This window comes from Temnothorax nylanderi, unplaced genomic scaffold, assembly GCF_030848795.1.
Source record: "Temnothorax nylanderi isolate EJ_2023f unplaced genomic scaffold, tnyl_v1.0 TNYL_tig0371_pilon, whole genome shotgun sequence".
Classification (NCBI taxonomy): Eukaryota; Metazoa; Arthropoda; class Insecta; order Hymenoptera; family Formicidae; genus Temnothorax; species Temnothorax nylanderi.
The window spans coordinates 67,263-92,500 of record NW_027249433.1 but is presented as its reverse complement, the minus strand read 5'-3'; the positions used below and the strand labels follow the sequence as shown (position 1 = coordinate 92,500).

Here is a 25,238-nt window from a genome sequence, read left to right as displayed (position 1 = left end):
GTTCTCTCTCTTTTTCCCATTCTCTTTCCCTTCCTCGTTTCTCGTCTCTCGCTTTCTCCAGTGTCCTAATTCAATTATATGTTTATGACGTTTATTATCAAAGAAATTGTAATAAAAGTTTATTATCACAGAAATGTAGTAATAAAAAAAATTATATGAACCGTTTTGTTATCAACTACATGTGCAATTTATAGCATTAGACGCGCGCTACTTACTTATTTAGCTAGTTTTATTTTTTACTTTCTACAAACAATAAGTTTACAAATCGATCACAATAACCAATACAAATTACAATAACTTTTACGAACAGTCAAAATGCACTATATCTCTGCGCTAAGAGCTACTCTCGCAACATGAAGAGCTAAGCGAGAGAAACAATCAGCATCGCGGAAAAGTGTCAAGAATGAAATATCTTACACGACTTTTTTAAGAGAGGAATGGATGGATAAATGAATGGATGGATGGAATCTAAAAATAAAATAATAGTGTACTAACCTTTCCTTTCTTACTTCTACTTCCTTTTCTATTCCTTCTTCTTTCTCTCTCTCCTTCTCTCTTCCTCTTTCTTTCTCTCTGCAGTCTTTCTCCTATTGTCTTCTTCCTTCTTCCCTTCTTCTCTTCCTTTCGCTCTCTGTACACTCTCTCTTCTGTCTTTGCTCGACCTATTTGACACACAAAATGCAGATTAATAATATTGCACATCATTGTGTAGCGCGTTCATTTATAACAAAAGATATTTTATATTTGATGATAATAAAATGCTTTTCATAAGAAAAATATATATTATATGTATAATATACTCACATCTCTGTCTGTTTTGTGAAGATCTGATTCGTGTTGCGCCGAGTAAAATTAGGAATCAGGAATGGTAACGGTTGACAAGGATGACAAGCTCGTAGATCGCAAGGATGAATGACGCGCAGAGCAAGGATGTCTAGCGCGCAGGTCACAGGAACTACAGGAACGTAGAACGCAAGGATGAATGGCGCGCAGAGCAAGGATGTCTAACGCGCAGGTCGCAGGAAATCAGGAACGTAGAACGCAAGGATGAATGGCGCGCAGATCAAAGATGTCTAGCGCGCAGGTCGCAGGAAAACAGGAACGTAGAACGCAAGGATGAATGGCGCGCAGATCAAAGATGTCTAGCGCGCAGGTCGCAGGAAAACAGGAACGTAGAACGCAAGGATGAATGGCGCGCAGATCAAAGATGTCTAGCGCGCAAGTGATGTCGTTGAGCTGAGCGGTTATCATGGGATAGCGGTAATCTCAGTCGCGGTGTATCAATCAGTCGTGGGTATCACGTAAGTCATCAGTCGCGGTTATCAGATCAAAGTAGCGTAAACAATAGTTGCGGTGTATCATACAGTCCTCAGAAATCTCCCCGGCAGCCGTGTGCCACGCGGTAAACTCGGGCAGCCGTGTGCCCCGGCAGCCGTGTGCCAAGCGGTAAACTCGGGCAGCCGTGTGCCCCGGCAGCCGTGTGCCAAGCGGTAAACTCGGGCAGCCGTGTGCCCCGACAGCCGTGTGCCACGCGGTAAACTCGGGCAGCCGTGTGCCCCGGCAGCCGTGTGCCAAGCGGTAAACTCGGGCAGCCGTGTGCCCCGGCAGCCGTGTGCCAAGCGGTAAACTCGGGCAGCCGTGTGCCCCGGCAGCCGTGTGCCAAGCGGTAAACTCGGGCAGCCGTGTGCCCCGGCAGCCGTGTGCCAAGCGGTAAACTCGGGCAGCCGTGTGCCCCGGCAGCCGTGTGCCAAGCGGTAAACTCGGGCAGCCGTGTGCCCCGGCAGCCGTGTGCCAAGCGGTAAACTCGTATTTTTTGGAGCACTTCTCGTAATAGATGAATTATCGGAAACGCTCCACAGGAACAATGTCAAAAAGAAACAATGCACGTACACATAAGGAAAATACCGGGTCACTCGACACAAACGTATACATTGTAATGCGGATATCGTATCAAGAGTTAAATCAATGTCGAACATATCACGTGGGCGCGTAACGTTAAAATGGCGAGAATGATTGTACTGCACGTAATACCGCGGAGATTAAAACGAGAAAATTAACAATGTCACAACCGACTACGAATACACGCAATAGAAGGAAATCGAAAGTGACTGCTCACGAAATGCACATATAACGAGGATGTCAAACCGAACTTAACGTAGTCGCGCGGTAAGATAATGGCGAGAATAGCGACAATGCGTTTCTTGAAATACCACGGCAATCGAATCGGGTAATCAAACCTGAAGCCTCTCTCGAGGTAGAAGCGACGACGTTCAAACTTTCGGGCGTCTCGTTTACGTATCCGTAGGGAGTGATTAACATCAAAGCGTCCCGTCCGGCCTTGTGAGGCCTTTGGAAGAGGACGGGAGCAAACCACGTCAGAACTCTGAGGCTTTTCAAGATTTTAGTAACTCCTCGCTCCAAGATGCAATTCTTCAGGTAACTGTGAAGGAAGCTTTCTTGGCGACGATACGCGCACTCAACCCGTCTCGCGTTACAATCTTTTCTCGATATTAATGACTAATAAAACTCGTGAGAATGAAAAGCTCAGGCAAAAACACAAAGGAGACGAAGAATAAAAATGGTTGCTAGGGCCGGTGCTTGACCGTTGCCGCGCTCGTTGACTGTCGCGCCTTTCCCGATCGCGCTCGCGACGTCTGAGCCGATGTTACGGCGCTTATTTCAAATCGTCGCTTTAACGATTTCGAAACATTACCGCCCGCCTTCGACAACAGAGTTGGCGAACAATTGTCTCCAGGTTTGATCGGCAGAATGCAAAGCTTGACAATGGGTCGTTTAAAAACTTGAGGAGGCGGTGCGAAGGATCACCACTCTTGATAGTCCGTCAGGGCCTGGATGAAGATCCGTGACTCCGTGGGAGGTTCTCATATCAGGAAATGTCCTGGGGTCAAGGCGGCGTAGTCGCTTGGATCGTTTGAATCAGATGAAACTTCGTTGACTTTACAGCTGCTTCCCATTTTCCTCCAAAGTGAGGAGCTGATGGCGGATTGAAGATCCATTTGGTACCGTCTTTAGCCAGAAGATATGCGAGCTCATGTAATTCCCTGAATGCGCTGGTAAAACGTTGACGTAAAACAGCATCAGCGCCAACAAAATTTGTTCCACAGTCGCTTTGAAGGGTAGCGCAGATACCTCGACGACCAGTGAAACGTTTGTATGCCGCAATGAACGCTTCAGTCGTGTAATTGGTTACAACTTCGATATATATGGCTGATGTAGCCAGACATGCAAAGATCGCAAGGTAACCCTTATAGGTTCGAGCCGCCCGCCCTCTCCAAGTCTTGATCATGATGGGACCGGCATAATCCAATCCAGAATGTAGAAACGGCCTTGCTTGAATAACTCGAGACGCTGGAAGTTGACCCATGAGTTGCTGTGCTCGGATTCCACGAAAGCGAGCACACCGAGTACAATTTAAAATGAAGGAGCGAACAGGAGCTCTGCCTCCAATGATCCAATAGGTTTGACGAATATAGCTCAATGTGACTTGCGTTCCACCATGTAATGTGCGGCTATGAGCGTCGTCAATAATGAGAGTGGTGAGAGGGGAACTCCTTGGAAGGATGATGGGGTGTTTTGACTCCATGGAAAGATCGGCGTAATGTAATCGTCCTCCAACGCGTAAGAGTCCATCTCGATCTAAGAATGGGGTGAGTTTTGCCATAGGATGAGATCGTGAAAAAGTATTTCCTTTAGAAATGACCAGCAAGTCATTGGCGAACCAAGAATGTTGCACTTGCTTGCACCAAAAGATTCGACTTTGATATGTCTCTTCCGGTGTCAGCGGCCAAAACAGAGATGTTTGCGGTATCTTCCTCATACGAGAAGAAACTCGACGACAGAGGGCTGTGATCCTAAACAACTGTGATAGGGAGGAATACTTGTCGAGCAGAATCCAATAAGGTCTCCGGGATGACACGGCAACTGAGACTATTCCAGGTCGCTCTTCAAAATCGGTCTCTGGCGAAAGTTTACTAACGGCTTTTGGCCACGAGGAAGTTGGACCAGACAACCAACTGGGACCGTTCCACCAGAGGTTGTGATTGATGAGTTGCTCTGGAGTTTGACCGCGGGAAGCACAGTCAGCTGGGTTCTGTTTTCCCGGTATGAAGTTCCAAGACCCCTGGGGCAGCATCTCTTGAATAGCAGCAACTCTATTCCGCACGAAATCTTTCCATCGCGACGGATGTGTGGTAATCCAGTACAAGGTAACAGACGAATCAGTCCAAAGATGTACAGGTACGTCAGGCAGTTCTAGCACCTTCTGAGTGTGTGTCATTAATTTCGACAATAGGAGAGCGGCCGAAAGTTCTAACCGCGGAATTGAGAGTAATTTAAGCGGAGCGACTCTAGTTTTTGCGCACACTAGGCGCACCGAACATTCATCATTGTCTTGTGTGACTCGAACAAACACCGCCGCAGCCATTGCCACAGAAGAGGCGTCTGAGAATCCGTGAAGCTCAACTATGCAATTGGACGAACAAAGTCCTAACCATCTCGGGATAGAAAGCTTTTGAAGAGTAGACAACTGAAGACGAAAAGTGGTCCAACGATTATGTAGCTCCGGAGGGACAGACTCATCCCAACCACACTTGAGCAACCAAAGTTCCTGCAATATTATCTTGCTCCTGATCATTACTGGGGAGATAAGTCCTAGAGGGTCGTACAGACGAGCGATATCAGATAATATCGTTCGCTTGGTAACTCAGTCACGTTGCGATGAATGATCGGAGAAGTGGAAGGTATCAGTCTCGGGTTTCCAAATGAGCCCGAGAATTTTCACAAGGGATGGTTCGAATTCAACTGGAGAAGGAGACTCGTTGCTACTGACTGATTCTGGCAGTAGATCTTGGTGGTTACTCTTCCATTTTTGTAAGGGGAAACCGCCCGCCTTACAAAGCTGTGTTACCTGATGCGCTATCTCTATGGCCTCTGAGATTGTGTCGGCACCTCCAAAGGTGTCATCGACATAACGGCCCTTCTTGAGGGCTGGAACAGCTTTAGGAAATCGCACACCTTCATCCACGATGAGCTGTAGTATTGCTCGGAGTGCGAGAAATGGGGCACATGTGAGCCCATAAGTGACAGTGGTAAGACGATGAGCAGCAGGTTGACCATCTGAGTTAAACCAAAGAATGGATTGTAACGCCCAATCATCTGGGTGAACGGCAATTTGTCGGAACATCTTGACAATGTCCGTAGAGAAGATAAAACGATGTGTGCGAACCCAAAGTAGCACGTCGGAAATATCTGTCTGAAGTTTGGCGCCCGAGTGGAGAATGTCATTAAGAGAAACGCCGGTGCTAGTACGACTGGAACCGTTGAATACCACTCGCAATTTGGTGGTAAGACTGTCCTCACGAATGACGCCATGATGTGGAAGATAGAAGGTAGGAGTACTGTCTTCAGAGTTGGGAGCTGCAACCATATGACCGAGTGACAGATACTCTCGCAAGAATTCTTCATATCTCTGCTTCAACAGTGGATCTGACGAGAATCGTTTTTTCAAGCCTAATAGATATCTAAGTGCAATGGCTCGAGAATTTCCCAAGGAAGAGAAAGGTGACTTCAATGGCAGGCGAACGATATAACGACCATGCTGATCTCGTGAGTGCGTATTCACGAAATGTTGTTCACATGCCAATTCATCTGGCGTAAGCATTGGTGTCGGTAAGGAGATCGATTCTTCTTGATTATAGTCCATCGCCGCCTTCTGTATTAATTTGTATCGACTGCGTTGCAGCGAAATCCTTGTCTCGATACTTGACATGATGTTAGGCGCAACAGAATCCGGCTCGAAGGACCAAAAAATGTTTTGTGAAGATCTGATTCGTGTTGCGCCGAGTAAAATTAGGAATCAGGAATGGTAACGGTTGACAAGGATGACAAGCTCGTAGATCGCAAGGATGAATGACGCGCAGAGCAAGGATGTCTAGCGCGCAGGTCACAGGAACTACAGGAACGTAGAACGCAAGGATGAATGGCGCGCAGAGCAAGGATGTCTAACGCGCAGGTCGCAGGAAATCAGGAACGTAGAACGCAAGGATGAATGGCGCGCAGATCAAAGATGTCTAGCGCGCAGGTCGCAGGAAAACAGGAACGTAGAACGCAAGGATGAATGGCGCGCAGATCAAAGATGTCTAGCGCGCAGGTCGCAGGAAAACAGGAACGTAGAACGCAAGGATGAATGGCGCGCAGATCAAAGATGTCTAGCGCGCAAGTGATGTCGTTGAGCTGAGCGGTTATCATGGGATAGCGGTAATCTCAGTCGCGGTGTATCAATCAGTCGTGGGTATCACGTAAGTCATCAGTCGCGGTTATCAGATCAAAGTAGCGTAAACAATAGTTGCGGTGTATCATACAGTCCTCAGAAATCTCCCCGGCAGCCGTGTGCCACGCGGTAAACTCGGGCAGCCGTGTGCCCCGGCAGCCGTGTGCCAAGCGGTAAACTCGGGCAGCCGTGTGCCCCGGCAGCCGTGTGCCAAGCGGTAAACTCGGGCAGCCGTGTGCCCCGACAGCCGTGTGCCACGCGGTAAACTCGGGCAGCCGTGTGCCCCGGCAGCCGTGTGCCAAGCGGTAAACTCGGGCAGCCGTGTGCCCCGGCAGCCGTGTGCCAAGCGGTAAACTCGGGCAGCCGTGTGCCCCGGCAGCCGTGTGCCAAGCGGTAAACTCGGGCAGCCGTGTGCCCCGGCAGCCGTGTGCCAAGCGGTAAACTCGGGCAGCCGTGTGCCCCGGCAGCCGTGTGCCAAGCGGTAAACTCGGGCAGCCGTGTGCCCCGGCAGCCGTGTGCCAAGCGGTAAACTCGTATTTTTTGGAGCACTTCTCGTAATAGATGAATTATCGGAAACGCTCCACAGGAACAATGTCAAAAAGAAACAATGCACGTACACATAAGGAAAATACCGGGTCACTCGACACAAACGTATACATTGTAATGCGGATATCGTATCAAGAGTTAAATCAATGTCGAACATATCACGTGGGCGCGTAACGTTAAAATGGCGAGAATGATTGTACTGCACGTAATACCGCGGAGATTAAAACGAGAAAATTAACAATGTCACAACCGACTACGAATACACGCAATAGAAGGAAATCGAAAGTGACTGCTCACGAAATGCACATATAACGAGGATGTCAAACCGAACTTAACGTAGTCGCGCGGTAAGATAATGGCGAGAATAGCGACAATGCGTTTCTTGAAATACCACGGCAATCGAATCGGGTAATCAAACCTGAAGCCTCTCTCGAGGTAGAAGCGACGACGTTCAAACTTTCGGGCGTCTCGTTTACGTATCCGTAGGGAGTGATTAACATCAAAGCGTCCCGTCCGGCCTTGTGAGGCCTTTGGAAGAGGACGGGAGCAAACCACGTCAGAACTCTGAGGCTTTTCAAGATTTTAGTAACTCCTCGCTCCAAGATGCAATTCTTCAGGTAACTGTGAAGGAAGCTTTCTTGGCGACGATACGCGCACTCAACCCGTCTCGCGTTACAATCTTTTCTCGATATTAATGACTAATAAAACTCGTGAGAATGAAAAGCTCAGGCAAAAACACAAAGGAGACGAAGAATAAAAATGGTTGCTAGGGCCGGTGCTTGACCGTTGCCGCGCTTGTTGACTGTCGCGCCTTTCCCGATCGCGCTCGCGACGTCTGAGCCGATGTTACGGCGCTTATTTCAAATCGTCGCTTTAACGATTTCGAAACACTGTCCTACGGTAGAACATCGACTGACGAGTGATTGTTTTGTTTATACTCGCTCGGTCTGACGAGTCCGGCGTAGCAATGTATGAGAGGCACCGTCGCATTCACATATACACGCACACCACTATTCCTCGCGCAGTCTTTTTTCGGTATCTTTCGGTGCATTTCGCGGATTGCGTGGAAAGACCATAACAAGCGAACTGATCAGGATTACGGTTTACGGCGCGTTATATCGTTATATCCTTATATCGTTATTGCATCGTAATTCTGTGCGTAAAAAGCTTTTTTACTAATTATGGAGGCGCGTGAATCTGATGTCGAACGTGATTTAATTTGTGATCGTGCGAAAAAAGAAATACATCCAAAGCCAAAGTACGACAGTTATGGAAGACTTTATGGAAGGAGTACTAAAGGAAAAAGATTGCAAACAGCATGTAAGCAGTTAAGCAGGCGAAAGTCGAGGATTATTAGAAGGTAACATTTCATATTGCAGTAATAAAAGCTCTTACCTACAAAAGCTCTTGCCTTACTTTTGTAAGTAAATACTATATAAAGTACTGTATATACGCGCGTCACAGCTGATATGAAGTTGTCCCTTGATTTACGCGGAGTAATCGTTAATTAAGTATGATTTTTTTTTACGCGATTGACAATCACGTAAATGTAATCTGCCGCACCAAAAAAAAACAACGTAAGAAAAAATTCGTGCATGTTGTAAACATATTTTTTCGAATAAAACTTATATTTTAACCATTCTTATCGTATTGTGAAGACGGGGTAGGGACGGATTCCTTCTCATCATGATTCTGCGAAGGCTCGAAGGATTACCAGACGCGATATATCTGCGAGCGGCAAACTGACTTTACGAAGGCTCGAAGTATTACCAGACGCGATATGTCTACGAGCTGCGATCTGACCGAGGCGATGTGCGTAGGGTGTGAGCGTATGTAAGCGAGTGCGTTTTAATCGATGTAATGTAGCAGGCCATCTAATTTGTAAGCGAATGATTCTTTATTGTATAAGGGGGTATATTGTTTTAATTTAACGACTACACTGAAGAAGGGCAGCCCCCACCGCTCGCTAACTCGGGGTATAAATAGGGGACTCGAGCCGACACCAGGCACCAGTCCTGTCCAGCTCCTGCTCCCGACACGACCACTCTCCGAGACCGCTTAACCAGGTTGAGTGCCCCCAACCTCGTCCTCCGTGCAGAGAACGGGTGCCCCCGTTCTCACCTGGGTGCCCCCAGAGTACGGGCCTCCCAGCCGGGTGCCCCCGGTTGGTTTACCTGCCCTCTCCTGCCGCTGGGTTGGGCGCCCCCGACCCTTTCCGCCGTACGGAAGACGGGTGCCCCCGTCTTCGAGCCGAGTGCCCCCGGTGTACGGGCCGCTCGCTCGGGTGCCCCCGAGTGAGCTCCTGACCACCTGACCGTCCGCATAAGGCAACCGTGCCTCTGCGAATCCGCCCGCGTAGTCATAAGTCTAGCGATAAGTACTCAAGGCAACCGCGCCTCCGCGAATTTAAGGCAACCGCGTCTCCGTCTCTTGTCCGCGAATTCAAGGCAACCGCGCCTCCGTCTCTTGTCCGCGAATTCACCCCGCACACGTACACAGCGGCTCAGCGGAGCCACACACACACCCAAGCACATACACTCACACCCTCCATCAATTTGTATTATTAAATAGAGAATAAGGAATAAAGTTTTTGTGAAACCAACCAGTGTCTCCACGTTTTCTCATCCTGGCCCGGCGAGCTAATTCCGAGCGGGGAAAACGCGATTGTTACATATTCATATAATATAATTAAACATTTCATAAAAGTATGTATTGTTTGTCAACTTTCGTCTCTTTATACGACATAATAATTTATAGAATGAATATTGCCGATCAATGCACGCGGCTCTGTCTCATTGTCAGTGACGTTTTTCAAAGTAAAGAACAATGCGTGACACGTAGGCGTTCGAACGAGTGAGATGTAGATATAGATAGGGTAAACATGGCGTTAAGGGGGGACCCACTTCCGATGACCTTGAATTTGACATATATTGTCAAGGACACCCTTCCGAGTAACATGCAAGTGATTTTAGTCGGGGGTCGCTTTTTATTAAAAAGTTATTAACAAATAAAGTTTGAAAAATATAACAGCTATTTTGAGTATTGGAAGGCATAAATGACTAATATATATGTCGAAATAGTTCACGCATACACTTTTCACGCGAGACGAGTTGTCACAGGTTCGTGGTGCGCTTTAACAAGCTCGTTTATATATATACATACTATCTTCTGACCTTGATTATTTACATTCTGTAGTATTCGGTCTATTTGGCGTGTTTATGCTCATATTATATCAGTCATCTTTTGTCAATCGTTGTTGCAAGAATGGTACGTAGGTTAGTGACGCGCTTTAAAAGTATTTAAGTGTTTAAAGCGCGTCAACTAACCTACATAGGTTAGTTGACGCGCTTTAAACACTTAAATACAAAATATCTGCTTTAATGAAAATTACAGTATATGTGTGAGCGGGAGGGCTGCGCCCCCCTGCAACCCTCCTCCACACACTGCTTAATCCTTCACTCCCACACGCGCCCCCCCTCCGCCCCACATGCCCTCACACGCCCCCGCCCCCACCTCACCTTCGTGTGTATGCCCTGCTTTATAGAAGTTGTGATTTTCGTTAAAGCAGGGCACACACACGAAGGTGAGGTGGGGGCGGGGGCGTGTGAGGGCATGTGGGGCGGAGGGGGAGCGCGTGTGGGGGTGAAGGATTAAGCAGTGTGTGGAGGAGGGTTGCAGGGGGGCGCAGCCCTCCCGCTCACACATATACTGTTCTCATTTCGCTAACTTTATTTGTTAATAACTTTTTTAATAAAAAGCGACCCCCGACTAAAATCACTTGCATGTTACTCGGGAGGGTGTCCTTGACAATATATGTCAAATTCAAGGTCATCGGAAGTGTGTCCCCTTAACGCCATGTTTACCATAGATAGTGTTCTATAACTTTTTCACTCGCACTCACTTTTCACTTCATTTGACTATCAAATAATTGAAATAGCTATAGGATACCGCTAACCGGAGTAATCGGCATAACTTATAAGGCTTTCTGTCTAAATCCTCCGACTTTTAAGGATGCAATATCGGAGTGTCCCCTACACTTTTCCTCTCGCTGCTATCCTCCGCGTTTGTAGTAACTAGTAACACGTACGATATGCGCTACAGCAAGCGAGTATCCACTTCTAAAAAGGCGTGTAAAGTCGATAGTAGTTTTTTTATATTTATCAAATTTTATTGCTGTCGCTTTTCCATGATGCCGATTAGTTCTCTTCCTGCGCTTGCTTCATACAACTGTCATCGTATATTTTAACAGTTATGTGTATCGAGTTAATAGTGTAATAGTAAGAGTATAATGCTAAGGCTAAATAGCGCGCGCAAAGCGTCTGTGGTGCCTAGTAAAGTCTGCAATGTTAATAATAAAATAATACTTTTTTGACTGCACATGAGTTGCCTATAAATGCCCTAAATCATTCACTTAAATACATTTTACAAATATTCTAAAAATGTACGTGCCAAAAAAAGTGGAAAAAGCTGGAAGCGTTGCAGTGTTTCTCTTATTTTTGTGAGAAGTTAATTTCTTTTTTTCTGTTATATTATTTTGTTGTATTAATGTGATAGCAAAAATTTGTCACATTAATGCTTCACTGACGAGAGACATACTTTATATGTAAGCTTATATACATTTGCTTGCAAACAGCCGAAGAAGTTGCGTGTACAATTAGGGCCAATTTCGTCACCGAAATATTAAGACATTTAAATAATAATTTATACAAAGCTTTGTATAAGCATACATGGTTCAACGCGTTCCGTCGCGTCAGTAACATATTAATAAGGATAATGTCCATGTGTATCTACACACATGTATCTGACGCATATTTATTTACACACAGGAGACAAGAAAAATTAAAATTACTAGAGATTGCGAACAAAGGAGTAATAACGGAAGAAGAAAATATACACGACGAAATATTAGTAGAAACAAGTGTAAATGCAGATATACATGACAACACAATGCAGGTAGATAAAGATGAACGAGCTTTACAGGATGTCATTATGTATGGTGAATTAGCTGCAATGGGTATTGAGATTGAGAATGACGAGGAAAAAATGACACATACATTAAGTGATAATGAATTGCAAGAAATATTAGAAGATGACAATGAGACTTTTCTAGTAGATAGCAATGTAGATGCAGGCCGTGTAAATCCTGGCAGTATGTCAGGAAAATGTATTGTAGATTTTGTACATCTCTTTCAACAACTGCATGAAAAATTTGACAACCACAGTCGCGGAATAGAACACAGTTTTCGCGATTTGATATTTATTGGTGCTCGTGAGTACGGATTAAAGACTAGATTTTATTTTAAATGCCAAATGTGCAATTTTGAAAGCAATGTTTGGAGTGAGCCATCTCTTCAGGAAAGTTTAGATGTAAATACAGGGGCTGTAGCTGGCGCTATATTAACTGGTGTAGGATATCAAGAGACACGGTACCCACTCGGCATGTTATGTTGCTAAAATATTGAAATATTTGGAAATGGTGCAGAAATATTTCGTTAACATTTCATTTGTAACTATGCATCTGAAATATTTCAGAAATGTACCTGCATCATGTTTTTTATAATATTGCATTAACAATATTTCTGAAATCTTTCAGAAAGTTGTTTACAATATTTGTAAGTTTCTGTAATATTACAAAGAAATGTAGCAGATACAATATTTCAGAAATATGTCTGAAACATTATAAAAATAATATTACGTTTGCATTGCACGAATAATATTTCTGACATATCAAACGCAACATTGCATTAAAAATATTTCTGAAAAATTTCTGAAAGATTGCGTAGGTAATGAAAAATTGAATTGCAGGCAGTGAATTTCTACAATATTGCAGAAGAAATATTGCAGATGTAATGGTTTAGAAACATTTCTGATACATGATGAAACTATTATTACGTTTACATTGCACGCGTTATATTTTTGAATGTTTCACATACAACATTGCATTTGTAATATTTCCGAAAAGTTACTGACAGACTTTAGAACTTATAAAAAATTAAATTTATTATTATATAAATATTGCATTTTATTGCATTTTTTCTCTTTTATTAAGAATTTTCTGATATTCTAAATTTTGTCATATGGAATTTTTAATATAAAATATAAAATATAAAATATTTAATAATATTTAATATAAAATAATATTCGACGCTGACTGGCAAAAAAGATTTATTCGCATATCTGTATTGTTAATATTGTTATGCGATAGCTTTAGGCTCACCAAAATAAGCAAGTATAAGAAAGAAAGATGCGTCAGAGTCAGAGGATCACCACTACCCTGTTTGATCTTCGATGTCAAGCAACAAGGCGCCGGTATACTACTTGGAGGGTGATCGGCTGAGAGAACGGATTTCTTCGGACAAACGCGCGGCGGCTATACGCACATGGCTTAATATATTTTTTTTGTATTGACGCTGCGATTTTTATAATTGTTTGTTGTTAGATTGCTTGAGAAGGACCCGAAGCTTGGGTCGAAACGTCGTGTAATTGTGAAAATTTTGGCCAATTATAGTCGATTAAATATACGCACCTTTTATATTTTTTTTGTTCCGGTAACAAAATATTTCATTTTTCACATATCAACAAATAATTTTTGCGTCAGTAACAAAATTTTGTTTGCTAATACAAAACATTTTTCTCAGTGTAAAATGTATTTGAAATATCTTTGAAGTGTTTCTGCAATATTTCGTAGATATATTTCAGAAATATTTCAGTATATTACCGAAATCTTTCAGCAAGGTTGCATTTGAAATAATTGCGGACATTGAAACATTGCCGAAATGATGTAGAAACGGTCGTGAAATATTTCTGAAATATTGGTGAAAGGTGTAATATTTCAAATGGAATTTTGCAGAAATGTTTCTGAAATATTACATGCCGAGTGGGTAGTGTCTCGCGCCAAGTACGCGCGGAGCAAGACGCACCGTGACTCTTTTACGCGAACGCACGAGTTGCGAGTACCCGAGATTTTGAGATCTCAATAACGAGTGAACGGATCAAGTTCCAAGTAGGCTTGATCGATAGCTTGGGGTCGATTTATTATAAGTGTTTTTATTTTTCCGCTACGTGCCCTACGAGCGGAGATATTACGATGCAAAGTCCGAAATGTTAAATATTACAATTAAGATACGTCGTCGTCGTCGCCGTACGTACGGTTGCTTTTTGTCTCGATAGATGGCATTTGAGAACTTGTCGAGCGTCTCCCCGCGTCCCCTCCATGACAGTGTTGCTACACCGATATATGTACGTGTGCGTACTGCACTTAGTCGGCTTATTGTTAGTGCAGTCAGTACGTTCAGCGCGCTGTCAGTTATCCCAGCCAGAAATAATTGGTCGAATCGACGTCGATTCGACGTCGATGATACTGGTCGATCGACGGTCGAAATTTGTAGTCGATTGGACCTAAAAATGGGCCTAAATTTCGACTAGTCATCGACAAGTCGATTTGACGTCGATTTGATGTCGATTTGATATTGATACTTGTTATTAATTAAGGGCCACTATTTCCAACGTCTGTTAACTCTAATCGACCGTTAACTTTTCAGAATAGCCAATTGGAGTTCAGAATAGCCAACTTCGATTGCTGGCTATTTTGAAAAGTTAACGATCGGTTATTTAGAGTAAACAGACGTTGGAAATATAGTGGTCCTATTATATGCTGTTTATGCAATTTTAGCAAAGGTCTGTTAAGCAATTTTAGCATAGGTCTGTTAAAGGGATGAACAGGAATATCGGATTAATAGTTGTTAAGTAAACTTGAGTACAGATCGAAACTAATTAATGCTGTTTATTACCGCGAATATCACAAATTAATATATACCTATATATATATATATATATATATATGGGACGATCCACGTCACTTTTACCCCCCATCTGTCCAAAATTGGTATGGACGGATTTTAATGACCAAAGGCGGAAAATGTTTGTCTTGAAAAGAGCTTTCGAAAGGCGTGTGGCATATATGCGCAATTCAACATGGCGTCATAGTTATGGCTGCTTAAAGGGATAAATTCAAAATTTCAGATCCAACATGGGCAGATAAAACGGTGAAAAGTAACTAAATTCATGTGAAACTCAGTATTTGGGAAATTTTGGGGTCGCTGATTACAAATCTGAACGTAAAATTGTGAAATTCAAAATGGCGGATCCAATATTGCGGATGCAAATATGAGAAACGGACGAAAATTCCAGTAAATGATCTGAAAACTCTTACTGGAAGGTTTTTTGGGTCGCTGATCACGAATTTGTAGCTAATTTGTTAAAAAACAACAGACAAACCGTGTTAATTGAAATTCTACTTTTAGCGTTACCCAGAGATGACGGCGTGGACGTGGTAGAAATTCATCTCCTTTGGAGTGCTTTATTTTCGTGAGTTCCCCTGGCCTCTCACGCTTCGGGGTGCTTTATTTTCGTGAGTTCCCCTGGCCTCTCACGCTTCGGGGTGCTTTATTTTCGTGAGTTCACCTGTACTGTAGAATGTTCAGTGGTTGCTCACTAGCAGAGTACTGATAAGAGATTACAGTAGGGGAGACCGGGGCTAAACCGCCAGTTTTTTTTCGGAGCCGATTTTTAACAATAAAATAAATAATTGAAGTTAAATGTGGTATACCACTGTAAAGAGTGAACCTTTAGCTACAAAATTTATTAAGGAAATTTTTATCTACGTCGCTTTGTTTAACCGGTATAGAGCAAAAACGACAACGGTGCAAAAATTGAAATCTCAAAAATGCCGGGGTTGAACCGCCACCCCCCCGGGGTTTATCCGCCACACTGCATTTTCAATACATATACGTACATGTAATCCTGAAAAATGATAGGATACATTTTAATAATTGTTTTTTAAGAGAAAAATATAAAAATTTATTAAAAATTTTTATGCAAAACATTAAAAAATAATTGTTTTACCTATTCCATAAAACAATTTAGGCACGTGAATACAGAGGTTAACCAAATCGTAAACTCCCCAACGGCACGTCACATTGTCAACGCGGGCAACCACGGGGAATACGCGTGACGGCGTTCCGGTGCCATAGGATCAGCGCGGACCCTCGAGCAATCTAACCAAGCCGCGTTTCTCGCGGGGGAGCGATAAATAGCGACAGGGGGGTTAGAAAAGCTCGCGGTGGAGCGCGACCATTTTACCGACTCGACGGCGTCCTCGCGCCGATTCCTCGACGCGCCGACGACGACGGCCATGACCACCACGACGACGACGGCCACGACCACCACGACGACGACGGCCACGACCACCACGACGACAACGGCCACGACCACCACGACGACGACGACGACGACGACGACGATGACCACCACCGACACCACCACCACTACAACGGCGGCGACAATGACGCCGAGACGATGCGGCGAACGCTGGACGATGCGGTCGCACGCGCGACTGTCACTGACACAACGACCAACAACGACGATTTACCGCGGCCGGGAGTCGGGACGATCTACAGCGCGCGCGGCATGTCAACTCTCGCGCGGAAATCGCGGGATCTCAGAGCCGTGCCGTGCCTCGCCGTACCTCGCGACGTGCCGTGAGCGTAAGCGATCTCGAAAACAACGGTCCGCCATCTTTTCGGTCGGCCAAAACACCCAAAAACACCCGTTTTGCGACGATACGTGCGTACCATTTCCCTCCTACACAAACTGACGTACGTGCAAGGGAAGACAGAATCACGCTCGAGGGAAACCTAACCTGAAATCGCCGTGAGCTGAAGTCGTGCGCCCGGCGCGCCACAGTGACGAGACTGGCGGACCAACCCCGGGTGCTTACTGGCGGATAAGCCCCAAACATAAGTTTCAGGTTTGAACGCCCACGAAATATTAGACATCAACGATAATGAAAAAACTACACTGGATTCGTGTTCAGCATGCATTACTCTTTATAATCACGTACCGCGAGATTTGGAGAGCAAATATTATTGCAGATATTACAATATTTCCACGCGCAGAAAATTTCACTTTCACCTTCCGAAAACACGTTTGCCCTCGTAAAAATCATAACACGGCAGGTAACCTGCCGAAACTCCGTTGGTCACATGGGTACCATAAGCAGCGTTTACAATGTTAATAGCGAGTTCGCACAATATACAGGTTCCGAGATATTTGATTTGGCGGTTCAACCCCGCTGGCGGTTTAGCCCCGGTCTCCCCTACATGAAATACTGGTTTCACAAACCGACGTTCTCGGGCCGCTATCTTAATTTTTTATCTCGCAGCACCCTATTTCCTAAAAAAAGAGGCACAGTTATGGGCATGGTTGATAGGGCATTCTTACTTTCACATCCGAAATACCATTTAAAAAATCTGAAATTCGTAATAGACACTCTCTTAGAGAACGACTACCCGTTGACATTCATTTTTAACACTGTTAATACTAGAATTAAATCTTTGTTAAACAAATGCACTCGTAAACAGAATGAATCTTCATCTACGAACGAAGAGAGGCAATGTAAATGGTTTACAGTACCATATGTCTCTAATATATCCGAGAAATTTAAAAGAGTTGTTACAGATGCTAATGTCAACTTGTCGTTCTATAGTCTGAATAAACTTCAGAAGTTTATTAAAGTGCAGAAGGATATTCTCCCTATCCAATCAAATAAAAATGTGGTGTATAAAATTTCATGTAAGAATTGCGACGCGTCATGTGTTGGTCAGACGATGAGGCAATTAAAAACGAGAATTTCGGAACATCGTAACCATATTCGGAGAAATACAACAACCCAGTCCGTCATTACCGAACATAGAATCAATTTCGACCACGAATTTGATTGAGAGAACGTTGAAATTCTAGATAAGGAACAATTTTTAGGAAAACGACTTGTTTCAGAGATATCACATATTAAGCTACAAAAGAATAGTCTCAACTTGCAAACCGATACAGAGTTTATGCACCATGCATACGTGTCTATTCTAAACAAATTGTAAACCATGTCCATAAACATTTTGCGTCGTATCACCTGTCATTGTTTATACATAGAATATTTAGTTTTATTTCTTACTTGCTTGACCTACACGTTTATAATTTTCATTGTTTATACACGGAATATTTATTAGTTTTATTTCTTACTTGCTTGACCTACACGTTTATATTTTTGACTTAAGACATTTTTCCTGTTAATACCGTTTCGTGCGTTGTGCCGTCGGGATCTCAGAATCCCTGAGTACAGATTATTTTTCTTTGTGATGTTCACTCCGCATTTATATTCTCGCCTCGTTAAGGCTTGTTCTGATGCATTCGTTCTCCAGACTACTTGGTGAGTTGCCATGGATTTTTTAATTGAATACTTGATGTAACAGGGTAACTATCTTTACAGATATGGATCTTGTAGTCTTTTTCAATTTCGTTTCCTGAAATCTCCAAACAAGGAAACTTACCACGTTGGAATGGAGAACTTTGTAACATTTTAATTTTCGTAATTTGACATCGCTGAAGATGGCTCGAAGTGTTGAGCCGAAACGTTCGATTGTAATTTACTTGGAATAAATTAGTGATTTTGATCACTTACGCACCGATAACAGCGTCTGACTCTCATAGCCATTTTATTATCGATATTTATTTAAAAAAATCGAAACGGTTTAAATTATTTAGTACTTCTTGTATAAAGGTCACTTTACACAATTTATAATTCACAACAGATAAAGAATACAATTATGTTAATAATTTTTTGCATCGTATAATATAGAAAACAATTCATTTATGAATGTATGCATACATTTATAAATGTAATTTTTTCTATATACATATATATGATTTTATTCCACATTCTGTTAATTATAAATTGTGTAAAGTGATCTTAAAATTATTATAATATTCTCTATATATTACTTTTGCTTTTCTATTCTCTATCCTTTATATTCTTTTCTATTTTATTTATTCTTTTATATCTATCTTGTGTCTATCCTTTTAACTATCCTTTATTCTATCTATTCTATCTATTTCTACCTATCTTCTATCCTATTTACGTTAAATATTCATTCATTCATTCATTCATTCATTCATTGGAAATGTAGAAGTTATTTTCTTTAATATTATATTAAAGAAAATAATCTTTTACATTTCCTACCGACGGAAGAGACCACCACCTTCTCGCGGTTTCCGTTGAGCAACAATGTGTACGTCGTCTATTAAAAAAAAATTTACATAACAGAAATATTTGTTCCTTGCTTAATTACTTTTACTCGATATTTTTCTTAATTTTACCATAAATCGATAATTTTGTTACTTTAATCATTAATTCCAAATGAAAAGACGAACCATATTCAAATATGAAATCTTAAATAAGTACATTGTATGGAAATATCATGCGTTGGCTCAAATAAACCTTCAGCTTTAAAAAATTATTTATTTTGTTGTAAAAATAATTTCTCTCTTTTATTTTATTACATATATTTTCTATTAGTAAAATAACAAATATATTATTAGAATAATTTATCCACTAGCATGTAATAAAACCTTAATATAAATTCTTTGTTTACATTTTATTGTGCTAATTATAAATCATCTTTTTAAATTACTAACAGATGATTTTGTAAGAAAAAGACGTACACGTTGGCCAAGAGTGGATTTCATTTTCTTTTTCTATCCTTTACTTCCTTAATTTTAAGTTAATACTTTTTATATACACAAGAAATTATAATTTAATTAATTAATGATTATAACTTCTAAATTGTAAAATCATTAAGCGATATGATAGTGTATCGCATCTGATCGCATGTAGTGTAGAAAGAGGCACGCGACAGTCAAGCCGTTAATATACGTATTTCGTCCGCGTGGCTGACGACGCGCCGGTTCAAGAGAGAAAGAGAAAGAGCATAGCATGTTTGCTCTCTCTAGCTGGCCGAGGCTGGCCGAACGCCGAGCGCACATGTACACGGGGCGCTTGGCTTGTGTGCGTCAGCGTCACGTGACGCGATCCTATCCCCTCCACAGCCACGGCTATGCAGCAGCGACCTAAACCTGGGATCTCTGTTCTCTACTCTCCTCCTTCCGCTCGTCGCTCGCTGCGACTTTCGATATATCGATACGATACTTCTCGCTCGACTCTCTTTCGACTTACAACAATATATAGTTCCTTAATTATGATGAGTCACAAGTCTTTCGAATTAATCGAAAGACAATAGAAATCTTATAAAAATATTTGCAATTGCTCAATTAACATAAAAACAATTTTTATAATAAGGTCGAAAATGACAAAAATATCGACCAGTGATCGACATCGACTAGTCATCGACCAGTCATCGACATTGTACATTGTACTGCATATGACAAATCCGCCACAGTTACGTACATTAATGTCTCTTATAAAAATATTTGCAATTTGCAATTAACATAAAAACAATCTTTATAATGAGGTCGAAAATGACAAAAATATCGACTAGTCATCGACATCGACCATTCATCGACGCATCGACGTCGAATCGACGTTGATTCGACCAATCATTTCTGGCTGGGATTAATTATAACCTAGAAATAGTGACGATCGTGACCGTCGCCGCGTGATAGTTAAATATATATTGACGGCGGGGAGCTGATCTCCTCGGTATATATATATATATATATATATATATATATATATATATATATCAAGAGACACGGTAGTGTCTCGTGCCAAGTACACGCGGAGCGAGACCGACCGTGACTCTTTTACGCGACGCGACGGGTTGCGAGTACCCAAGATGTTGAGATCTCGATAACGAGTAAACGGATCAAGTTCTAAGTAGGCTTGATCGATAGCTTGGGGTCGACTTTGGGGGGGTATCTCCTATAATATTTTCCGCTACGTGCCCTACGAGCGGAGATATTGTGACGCAAAGTCCAAATATGAAAATTTTTTATTAAGATACGTCTACGTCAACGCTCTCAATTCAATATAACATATATATATAATAAGGGGGAAATATAACTTTCACTTTTTCGACGCTGGCGGCGCAGGTATCGCCAGTTTCGATATCGCGCGCGTATTTCGATCGATCTAGTAGGTAAATTAAATAAGGTCGATAGACTTATCGGTCAGGAGGAAGATTTCTATTTAGGTAAATTAGGTATATATATAATACATATTGAGTCAATTGCTTCATGTTTATCTGGAGAGATTTCGTATCCTTACATCGTATTACCACCGCTGCCGGAAAAGAAGGTTCTCTACGCTTGGCAGAAAGTGCCGCTAGGGAATTTTTAAGTCGATTCTTATGAATCAAGCTTGAATTCGACGTCTAGGTATCCCAGGTTGCCGATGACGAGGTCCAGATAGTGCGCTTCATAGTTTTCGGTGTCCAGGTGTAATAATACGTTGAATTCGATGTCTACGTGTCCCAGGTTGCCGATGACGAGGTCCACATAGTGCGCTCCGTAGTTTTCGGTGTCTACGTGTATTAATACTTTGAATTTGATGTCCACGTGTCCCAGGTTGCCGATGACAGGATCCAGATAGTGCGCTTCATTGTTTTCGGTGTCCAGGTGTAATCGTACGTTGAATTCGATGTCTAGGTGTCCCAGGTTGCCGATGACGAGGTCCACATAGTGCGCTCCGTAGTTTTCGGTGTCTACGTGTATTAATACCTTGAATTCGATATCCACGTGTCCCAGGTTGCCGATGACGGGATCCAGATAGTGCGCTTCATAGTTTTCGGTGTCCAGGTGTAATCGTACGTTGAATTCGATGTCTAGGTGTCCCAGGTTGCCGCTGACGAGGTCCACATAGTGCGCTTCGTAGTTTTCGGTGTCCAGGTGTAATAATACGTTGAATGCGATGTCTAGGTGTCCCAGGTTGCCGATGACGATGTCCACATAGTGCGCTCCGTAGTTTTCGGTGTCTACGTGTATTAATACCTTGAAATTGATGTCTAGGTGTCCCAGGTTGCTGATGACGAGGTCCAGATAGCGCGCTCCGTAGTTTTCGGTGTCTAGGTGTAATAATACCTCGAATTCGATGTCTACGTGTCCCAGATTGCCGATGACGAGGTTCACATAGTGTGCTTTGTAGTTTTTGGTGTCTAGGTGTATTAATAACTTTAAATCTGAATGTAGGACACGTAGATATCGAATTCGAGGTATTAATACACGTAGACACCGAAAACTACGGAGCGCACTATGTGGACCTCGTCATCGGCAACGTGAGACACCTAGACATCGAATTCAACGTATTATTACACCTGGACACCGGAAACTATGGAGCGCACTATCTGGAACCCGTCATCGGCAACCTGGAACACGTGGACATCGAATTCAAGGTATTAATACACCTGGACACCGAAAACTATGGAGCGCACTATGTGGACCTCGTTATCGGCAACCTGGGACACCTAGACATCAAATTCAAGCTTGATTTATAAGAATCGACTTAAAAATTCCCTAGCGGCAGAATTAAAATTATGTCATGACATAATAAAAATTCGCTGAATTAAAATTATGTCTAGACATAATAAAAATTGGACGAATAATAGTAACCTTTCGGAAGTAGAGGTTTTAAGCTTGAAATTTAAATTTTATTCATTTTTAAAGATAAATTTAGTGTTCCTTCAATTTTTGTGAGAAATGTATAATTTACTTTTACTTAAATATTATTAATTTTTATGTATTTGTTGGTATTGCTAATTTTGTGAATAATTAAAAAATAAAAAATAAAAATGTTTTGCAGATCCTTGCTTAACACTACAAAATAGGTGATATCAGTACAAAATTACCTTTTTCAAAAAAGGTAAAAAAAAGTGCCAAGTACACGCAATGTATTTTGTAAATTCAAAATTTAACCTAAGTGGTAGCTTTATATCTTTTTCACAAAATTATATTATCTAACTTAACTCAAGTGACATGTATTTAAAAAAAAAAAGATGTAAAATCTTTAATTTCTTCTTCACAAAATTATATTACCTAACTTAACTCAAGTGACATGTATCTAACCTAAGTGGTAGCTTTATATCTTTTTCACAAAATTATATTACCTAACTTAACTCAAGTGACATGTATTAAAAAAAAAAGATGTAAAATCTTTATTTTCTTCTTCACAAAATTATATTACCTAACTTAACTCAAGTGACATGTATTTCAAAAAAAGATGTGAAATCTTTAAATTAAATTGCGCCAATTGTAAAGAGAATATGTATATTGCTTTGAAAGATAATTGTTATGCAACTACCCAGATAGCAATGCCTGATGATCAGATTTCATCACGTCATGATCTTCTGATATTGATCGAAATGTGATGTATGTCTTGTGATCATATTGTGATGATACACATCATGAGTACAAGTTAACGCATGTATATGAGGAAATATATGAGCTCAGATATTGACGTTACTTAGCCAACTCATGATAATCACATGCTGACCCTGGTGGAAATAATTTTACAACAATTACCGCGAGCGCTAGTACCGCACGCTGCCGCGACGCGGCTATACCACGCGTCACTTTCTCGTAATCAAAAATCATCACGCGCTAGTATAAGAGGCGAGCTTGTGAGAAGCCTAATTACAATGTTCTTTGCTGCAGATCAGCTTAAGTGATACCTCTGGTATCACATAGTGCAGAGGTCTGCGAAGCAATTTTTGATAAATTGTTGGATATGTCTTACTTATTTATTTACATGTTTTTAAATAATTTTATTAAGTATGAAATATTTAAAATTGTTGTCATTTCTTGAGCTTTATATGCACACAATATGCAGTATTTCATTGAACATTTATGTGTTCATTATGTCACTATTTTGTAAACTTTTATAGATTTCATAACATGTCTGCATTCTGAGCAACATATGAGCCCGCATCTGTGTCTATTCTTGCCATCATGTTTTTAATAAACGTGAGTACAATATGTACTCAGAACGAACACATTTTGCTATCTGGGTACTTTAAAGAAATAAAACCCAAGTGGTATCTTCGTATTCCTATTCAAGGGTCTTCCTATTCTAAACCCAAGTGATAATAGCTTCTTAATTCTCTTTAACAAATTTTTAATATTACAAAGAATCATTTTAATTACAAAGAATTAAAGAAGTAACAGTACAAAATAAAAATATTTAATTAAAACAAAATAAATAAATTTTTCTTGTAAAAAAACTTGGCGCTGCTTTTTTACTCCTGTCGCATTCTTCCCTAAATTATGTTTATTGTTTTTTATTCAATCAAAAATCTTAGTACTAATGTTTAAATTTTAATGTTTAAATTTCAAAGTCTAGCAGCGCCAAGTTTTTTTACAAGAAAAATTTATTTATTTTGTTTTAATTAAATATTTTTATTTTGTACTGTTACTTCTTTAATTCTTTGTAATTAAAATGATTCTTTGTAATATTAAAAATTTGTTAAAGAGAATTAAGAAGCTATTATCACTTGGGTTTAGAATAGGAAGACCCTTGAATAGGAATACGAAGATACCACTTGGGTTTTATTTCTTTAAAGTAGTTGCATAACAATTATCTTTCAAAGCAATATACATATTCTCTTTACAATTGGCGCAATTTAATTTAAAGATTTCACATCTTTTTTTGAAATACATGTCACTTGAGTTAAGTTAGGTAATATAATTTTGTGAAGAAGAAAATAAAGATTTTACATCTTTTTTTTTTAATACATGTCACTTGAGTTAAGTTAGGTAATATAATTTTGTGAAAAAGATATAAAGCTACCACTTAGGTTAGATACATGTCACTTGAGTTAAGTTAGGTAATATAATTTTGTGAAGAAGAAATTAAAGATTTTACATCTTTTTTTTTTTAAATACATGTCACTTGAGTTAAGTTAGATAATATAATTTTGTGAAAAAGATATAAAGCTACCACTTAGGTTAAATTTTGAATTTACAAAATACATTGCGTGTACTTGGCACTTTTTTTTACCTTTTTTGAAAAAGGTAATTTTGTACTGATATATATATACCGAGGAGATCAAGGAGCCTGTTCACACGAGGCGTTTCTGCCGCACGGTTACCGCGCGATTGCTGCCGCGCGTTAACGTTTGCATTATGTTAACGCGAGCATTACTTCTGTAGTAACTTACAATAATTCCTCCGCGTAAACGAGGTTTTGTGGTAACTTACGATAATTCATTCCGTGTAAACGAGTGAATTATCGTAAGTTATTACAGAAGTAACGCTCGCGTAAACGTAAGTCAGTTATAACATAGAAATAGATAGTGACAGTCGTGACCATCGCCGCGTGATAGATAGTGATAGTGAAATATATATTGACGGCAGGGAGCTGATACCGAGGAGATCTTTAAGAAGGAAGGTGTATCCAAAATCGCACACGTACGTATATATGCTGTCTTGTAAAAGTTGTAAAAGTTAAGAGAACGAGAAAGTGATCTGCATCTATATGCATGTGTGACAGGCACTTATTTTCTGAAAAATCTATCGTATTTCTTATATGCACGTGCAACAGGTACTATCGCGTAATAAAGAT

The 25,238-nt window shown here is 41.2% G+C and overlaps 1 protein-coding gene and 1 long non-coding RNA gene across 3 annotated transcripts in view; both read right to left on the bottom strand.

The window, feature by feature from the left end:
* LOC139781881 (bone morphogenetic protein 1) overlaps nt 1–25,238 on the bottom strand; it is a 143,652-nt gene that overhangs the window by 72,572 nt on the left and 45,842 nt on the right. The window lies entirely within an intron of this gene.
* LOC139781882 (uncharacterized) lies at nt 550–1,719 on the bottom strand. Its single transcript, XR_011720719.1, has 2 exons — nt 805–1,719; nt 550–662 (listed from the first exon to the last, which is right to left on the bottom strand). It is a non-coding gene; the product is annotated as an uncharacterized lncRNA (long non-coding RNA).